The sequence below is a fragment of the Semicossyphus pulcher genome, unplaced genomic scaffold, assembly GCF_022749685.1.
Source record: "Semicossyphus pulcher isolate SPU_LCO1_2020_fin unplaced genomic scaffold, fSemPul1.0.p SCAF_6, whole genome shotgun sequence".
NCBI classification, from domain to species: Eukaryota; Metazoa; Chordata; class Actinopteri; order Labriformes; family Labridae; genus Semicossyphus; species Semicossyphus pulcher.
Genome location: NW_027211737.1, coordinates 21,732,669 through 21,740,686, shown reverse-complemented (window position 1 = coordinate 21,740,686; position 8,018 = coordinate 21,732,669).

Here is an 8,018-nt window from a genome sequence, read left to right as displayed (position 1 = left end):
GTTTATCACACTCAAGCTGCTGATCTGTCTCCTCTGTAAACAAATAATATAACACAGTTCAGTTCATCAGATCTGTGATACATGCAAGACTCGTTACTAGTTCATCCCTACAGGACCTGATTGCAAATTCAATTAGTGAAAATAAGTGTGCCTTGATGATATGTCAAAGGAAGTATCCAGATACTTTACAGAAGTTAAAGTATCACGGATTAGATGACCTCCATAACAGGAAAAATTCTTCATGAATTAAAAGTATATTAATATTATTTGTTTCAAGAAAAAGAAGAAAGACCTGCACACGTGCTCAAAGTTTTATAGGCTAATCACAACATTTCGACACAATGATCTTTATCAGGTTCCTTAAAACTGGGAGCCACACCCATGTATGTAAAAAGATTGGCACACCACTAGGCTGATAAGCACTATGATGGCAGGTGTGGTCAAACAATGAACAATTCTTCTTCTTCTTTTTCGTGCTGCTGTTTTTTAAATGCCCTGCACAGTGATGTACGTATAACAACCCCTCTTCAATATCATCCATCCATCCATTATTGCTTATCCTGTTCAGGGTCGCGGGGGGCTGGAGTCAATCCCAGCTGTCATTGGGCGAGAGGTGGGGTTACACCCTGGACTGATCACCAGTCAATCACAGGGCTGACAGAGACAGACAGCATTCACGCTCGTCACGTTCACACCTACAGGCAATTTTAGAGTCAACAATGAACGAGAATGTCTTTGGACTGTGGGAGGCAGCGGGAGTACCAGGAGGGATTCCACGCAACATGCAAACTCCACCTGAGTCCCTACCAGGGTTCGAACTAGGAATATTCTAGCTGTGAGGAGACAGCACTAACCACTGCACCCCCGTGCAGCCTCTTCAATATCATTTGTTCCTCAATATGCAGAGAAATTGGCCATTTCTTCTTCTTACATCCTTGATATGTCATTATTTTATTAAAACACATTACAGCTGATGTATTACAGATGTTATGTTTTGTCAGGGGGACCTACTCTTTACTTATTCTATATTATGTTGGCTACTTTAATATAACCAACATAAAATAACTGACCGTAGGTGCAAATAAATTCCTCTGAAATGTTGTGAAGTAGCACAAACTCAAGCAAAAAGTAAGTAAAAGTGCCTAAAAACGGTAGATAACTTGAGGAAAGGTTTGTGGTTACGCTGCATCATTGCCAGGATGTTTGCTGAAGACAAACCAAGAGTAATAATAACTGAAATCAATAAAATACTGTATAATTAAATACCGGCTGTTGTCATTGATAAAATAATAGTGGCAGTAACCACTCAGAAGTTCCTGAAGATGCCGTCTTGTGGCTGACAGATAAGGATTACATGGTTTCAGCTGACTAACAACAGGATGTGGGTCACAGTTCTTCCATATTGATTACTTCAGAGCAGGAAGCTGAAGGCACGTGGAAATTCATTTCATGCTCTTTCGTTTAAAGAAGTTAGAGGAGCATTACTGCTCGTACACAGCAAAGAAGCAAGGCAACACTGACACTCAAAACCCATCAGAGTAAAATAACCCATCATCAGCTGAAGTGTCTCAAACACCATATGAAGCACGTTTCTGTGAGAAGCCCTTTTATTCATATAAATAGTATCTTCTATACAAAACATAAACAGGTATGCAGCACTTTATATTGTTATGATTACGATAACTCGTCACAGTGGTGGACTATTTCTCCTCCACCCTGTAGACAGTATTTATATCCCACTGTTAGCATGTTAGCGGCAGAACATTCACTACAATCAACACAATATTCACTTATCACTGTGAGACTGCGACTCCCAGTGAGTCATTTGTGGTGACGGCTGTCTATAAATATCTCATTCAGCCTCATTCAAATAAAGGAGAGGCAGACGGGGACACGAGTAACGTTTTTACTGTTGCTTTTAATCCCAGCGGAGACGGATCGGTGGAGGCAGAGACTTGTGGATGAAATAGGGACGCTGTAAGAGGCCCGAGGCTCCGTATCTGGAAACAACAGCCTCCCGCTATCTGATTATTACCCTGCACTTTATCAAGCCCACAAAATATCCGACCCTTATGTCCGTCTGTCTTCCTGTCCTCCATGTCCTCACTCTTTTTCTCTCTCCTTCCTGACTTTATCAGGCTCTTTGTTTTCTACCTGTCGCCTGCTTGCAGCTCTGCGGTTTCCATCATTAGTGCTGAAGCTGCCTGTAAGCTACAGGGCTACATTTCCTCTTTACCTCTTACATTTTATAGCACCTCTCAGCTAACCCCATCTCCCCAAACTTTCGCTTTACAATGCATTGTGTACGTGCAGTTTTTCCTCTGCATCCCCTCCGTTTTCTCATAAACAGGGAGGAGACATAGTGGAGAAGAGGAGATCATGCTCTGCCGGTGCAAAGCAAAGCAAACAGACTGACAGATGGACAGTCCCAGCGACGCACAGCGCAGATAAGAGGATTGAGCCTGCTGCCTGTTGTTGTGGGTCTTGCCATAACTCTTAATGCAGTTAGCTCTCTCTGAGCTGCGCTGAATAGCCAAGATGAGGGGCTGATAGTGGTGAACAGAAGGAGTTATTGAGTGAAATTGATGATGAGTGGTTGAAGACGAAGAGAAATAGAAGTTCAAATACTCTTTAAGTTAACCTTTGACCTCGTCTAGATCAAGAAAGGTTGAGTCCACATGTTCATGATCAGGCTGCAGTCAGCAGGTACTTCTGCTCAGCCTTCTTCTGCTCCGGCTCTGCTGTGAAAGCTGGAATCTTCTCTGGATGTGAAGGCACCTTGCAGGCCTTGTAGAGGATGACGAAGAGGACGAGGATGAGGACGCCCACCACGGAGTTGCAGACGATGGCCACAATGGCCCACACGGACAGGCCCATCCTCAGCTCGTGCTCCATGCTCGACGAGAAAGCAGCCTCCTGTAGTCACTGTCATCACATCACACTTCAGAGGCGGGTCTGAGGCCTGCGACCGGTGCCACGCTGGTCACTTAAGCTTGACGGATTCGCCCTGCAAAGAAAGGAAGAAAATGCATCACATAAACACATGCACAGTGATCACACACAACCTGCTTGTCACATGGGCCTGCTGAGTCCACAAGCGAGGTCAGCTCAAAGAAGATTACTTTCTCTGACATGTTACAGTCACCGGGCTAAAGTGGCTTTCCCTGTGCAGCCGCCATATATGTAACAACCTATGTATGTACGGTATCTGCAGCGTACACAGAGGAGTGTTATTAATATATCTCAGTACTTTTAATGAACAAGGACAGTGTCAGACAGCTGCAGAGGAACATTCATTCTAGGGACTTTGTTATGTATAATAATGTTAGGATGATAGGAGAGTGTCACAGGGCGAGAATTTGCCTTTAGGCTGCAGCTCTGTGTGGAAAGTACATCTTTTTTTTCTGCTTTACGCAGGCAGACAGTGATAAAGTTATTAAAATGATAAAGAAGCTGCACGTAAGCACTTTTTCTAGCTGAATTATTCTGAATGAGTTTCAGCAGGAGCGTGTTGTCAGGAGGATCACATGCGAATACAGTTGCCAATTTTCTGGCTGATATTAAATGGGTCACTTGGGCGTACCGGCGTGTGTGCGTGTGTGTGTGTGTTAGAGAGAGAGGGACTGGGTGTGTGTGAGAGAGAGAAGTCAGTTGAAGCAAGAGTTGGAGTGTGAATATTTTCCCTCTTAGAGTTTAACAGATAAAAACTTGAGCTCATCTCCTCACTTCTCTCCCTCTACGTTCCCTCTAATGCATTTCTAATGAGACCACATATTTCCTCCTCTTGCCAACTGAGAGCAATACTGCAACAGTCTGAGCTCGCTTTTGAGAACTCATTTCAGAGTTATCCTTCCCTTTATAGCCATTTTATGACCGGGCTAAATAAAGATGGATAGCTCTGAGTCGGAGTAGGTAGCAGTGATGCATTTGATTTGCTCTTGAAGTCGGTCTGAGTTTGGAGCAGATGGTCCCTCTGAGGATGCTGGTGGCATCACTGTGGGGAAAATTACCCTTATAATCCCCAGCTGAGATTACTGTCAATAATACTGCCCTCAGTGCTTTGCCCAATATTTCCACAACATCCTGGGAAACTTTTCAGGTGACGCCTAATGTAGCGTTACTAATCATTTCCAGTAAGAGAAAAGGTGAAGATTGTTTAGGCAATACGATGACACAGGGAAGGAGGAATCTGTGTGTCCATGCTCGAGAGAGAAACATAATTAGTGTGAGAAATGGATCCAAACGGAGCACAGTTTGCACGCCAATATGGATCAGTGGTGCATAAAACACAGCAGTTGTTCATAATCACTTATTATAACTCTTTCTGAAGTAGATGATTTCGTTCGTATTTTAACTACTAGAAGGAAAATTTCTGACCACACAACAGCTCGACTGCAGTTTCTGATTGCACTGCAAGAAAGCAAATATAGATAAAGTGATAATCTTGAAGATTTTCATTTAAATAAATGTCTGTTAAGTCACTATCTCGTGCTGAATGAGGTAACACAATGGTGATTGAGCCTATGCCTTTGCATTTGCAGTATTATGGACTGGGAAACGCGGAAAAAATCACAAGCGGCGCCCAGATAGTGACACGTTTTCCATCACCCAGCAGTGGTTGGTCTGCCAGAGAGGGTAGGCGGAGCTAAGCGGCTGCAAGTGTTGCGAGTAAACAGTAATCTACTATGGCTGAACAAACAAAGAAAAGATCGATGACTACAGATACAACTTCAAAAATAAGTGAAAATCCAAAGCAAAAGAAACAAATTCGACGCCCAGATGAAGGCAAACAGTCTGAAAAAGAAAGCGACCGTCAGCGAGGAAACTCAACTGCGGACGTCACACGTGCAACACTGTCTGGATATCTGGGAAGTGTGCTCCCGCAATTACCGTTTATCGCCATAGGTGCCGCTAAAGAGAAACTGAGATCAGCACATTAAAAGTCAGACAGAACAAACTGAACCCAAGTTAGAATAAAAAAAAATCATCTGCTTATTTGCAAACTCAACATTTAAGGCTTCTAATCCTATTTAAAAAGAGACTTGCTCTACTTTGTGCTCTTGGACTCGATTTGATGCATCACTGCTCCTTGTAAGGGATAATTGGTAAACACTAATTGCTCTGAATCTGAAAAGGCCCATTAACACCAGAGAGCAAACATTCAGAAAATAATGTCTCAGTTAGTCTGTTTACTGTTTCCCAAGTCTGAGTGTTTGTTTGGGAGGATTCAGAGGCTCAAAGATCAGAGCAGCACATGACTGACCCATCACACAAACAATAAAACACATGCTGACGCTCCCCAAGGCCACAATCAATACACAGCCTAACTACAGCCTTCATATTATGTAATGGCTCTGTGACTAAAGCAGGAAGTGGTTAAGCTTTAGTGTGAGACTGGATGCATGAAACATTGTGAGTGTGAGCTTGTGAATGGTGCCATTGATCGATATAAAGACCTTTTTGTGTGCACATGCAAACGATCTGATGTAAAAAGATGCAAATACTAACCTACATGCACCAAAGAATGCCAGCAGTGCATGCACAGACACAAACACACCCCTGTGCCTGCACTGGCCACATGCAAATGCTTCTGCATAATGCATCACCTTCAATGAACAAGAGCTCCATCTCATGTGACTGAACTGCCTCCCCTCCTCTGCAGGTCATATGATAGGACCAGCTGCATGGCCACAACTTTACTGTGGAGTTGGGGAATCAACAGTATTGAGCTCTAACACACTTATTTCATGACAGTATTGGTTTGGGGCAATTAACATGTTGAACTATTGCAGCCTTTGTTAGTTTAAATGCAGATATTGTACTGAAAAAGTTTGCTTTTTAATGCATAAATTGTAATATATTTTCAAGCACTTTTACATCATATTAATACTGGAAACAATTAAAGTATTATGCAAATCTTCTCGGCATTTAAAAGCAGGCAAACCGGCTAAACTAAATGTTGTGAAATACTTTTTCTAGTTGAGAAAAACTCCCAAAATGCCTTGCTGGCATTTGTTACACTTAAATATGCCTTCGAACGTCTCATACAAACAGCCTGAGCCTACCTAATTGTTCCCTTCGGTGTCCGGCGTCCATGCGCTTGCGTTCGTCCCTTCAGCGCGCGCCCAAACTGTAAAACTCCTTGATTTAAATGTTTCAAAATGACCTCTGAGATCCAGAAACTTCACCGCCTTGTTTACGAAGCTGTAACTTTTATCTTGAAGTAGGTCAACAAACTGTCCGACCGTTTATCGCTGTGGCTCAGCAGCGCGCGCGCACACTCTGAATGCAGTAAACTGGCCGGTTGAGAGTCACTGCTGACAGGCGCAGGGCGACAGAGCGGAGATGCTGCTGTCAGTGTGGCTGCTCATCATCCCCACAGTCCCTCCCCCCTCCGCCACCCATCCCTCCCTCTCTCCCTCTCTCTCTATCTCCCTCTATCCCTCGTTCAGTTTGTTACTACTGAGCTATTTATACTAAGACGCTCTTGGAACATCCCATCAAGAGCTTGAACTTCTCACGCCCGCGTGAAGATCGCGTGGTGAACACTTTTGCATGGTGCAAAAGGTCATTGACCCAAAAAGTTAAATTACCAGGCAGTACAGACAAAGAGATGCAATAACATGGAAAAGCAGAAAAGAAAGAAGAACTTAGATAAGAAGAATGATAAAGTAGTGCACACATAAAAGCTAACAATAATCTGATCCTTGCAGCAAATTATGAAATCATTTCCAGATCAAAGGATGAAGGAGCTATTTCCAAGTGCACAGCATTTATAGTATCCTGCCTTAGTGTAGACAGAGCTGCAGTGAATAACAAGCACCTTCTTTCCTCTTTAGTACGCTTAAAACAAGTTGCATGAGGCTAAATAGCAGCTGCACCAACTGACAAACTTGTTGCCTCCTTTCTCCCTCATTGGTATTCAGTGAAGCAGCAGGGTGTCTCTGGGGGAGCCTGCTCGGCCCTCCCCGTCTCCCTCTCTTTGTTTATGTGTGGTGGGCGTGGGGTACCCCTGACCCACAGAGTTCAGGCTGAGACAAAGCTTTCTTTTGAGGCCTCTTTTTCCCTCTGGATTCAGTAAAAGGAGTTTAGCAGGGGATCAGATCCAGAGAGAAGCAGTTTAGTGAAAGGGCTGAACTGGTGCACATACTGAAAATACTTCAGGAAGTCCTGTGTTTACACGGAACATGGATGAAGTGTCTTCATTTTATTTTCATTAGTGAATACGATCATTTCAGCACCGGCTAGACGATGTCAGGTTTTACTCCTTCCTAGTGAGAGGATGTCATGAAACGGGGAGCATGGGGCACATAAATAAAAGTTTAATAACATTTTGGAACCAGTTATCACATTTTGAGGAATTACTGCTCCCAGTATTAAATTACAACATATTAATTCAGTGTTAGATTATCAGGACCATGCACTCGAACAAAACAAAGTGCTTGTAAAAAGACAATTAGGGATTTATTCTTGTGGTGCTCTACGATGATACAATACATTTGTGGAGACTTGAATTTTTCATCCAAATCAGCCTAGATTAGTCGGGGAGCAGCTCTCTGGCTGCAGCCAGCACGAGAGCTTAGATGAGATAGTTATCAGTGATCACAGGCTGATGCTCCAGAGGAAGCTGCTTCACAAGTGTGATTCATTATATCGGAGAAATGAACTCAGATACAGCCGGAGAGAATCATGGTGTCGCTGCCTCTCGTCTCTGTCTGCTCCTCGTACACACAGATACGACGAGCAGGCCTGCACACACACACAGAGTCATTATGACTTGCATTTGCAGGACGTGTCATGTCTGATCACTGCCTCTGATGTCAGTAAAGACGCTCACACACCTCCATTAGCCTGTCACAACTTATCAGAGTGTGTGTCAGCGTGTGAGTCGCGCAAATGTGACAGAGAGAAAAAGAGAGAGGAGATAAAAAAGAGAAGTGAGAGGCAATTTAATTTCTTTCTTAATTCCACCCCCCACCCCATCACACCCCTCCCTCTCTCATCCCCCTCTCTCATCC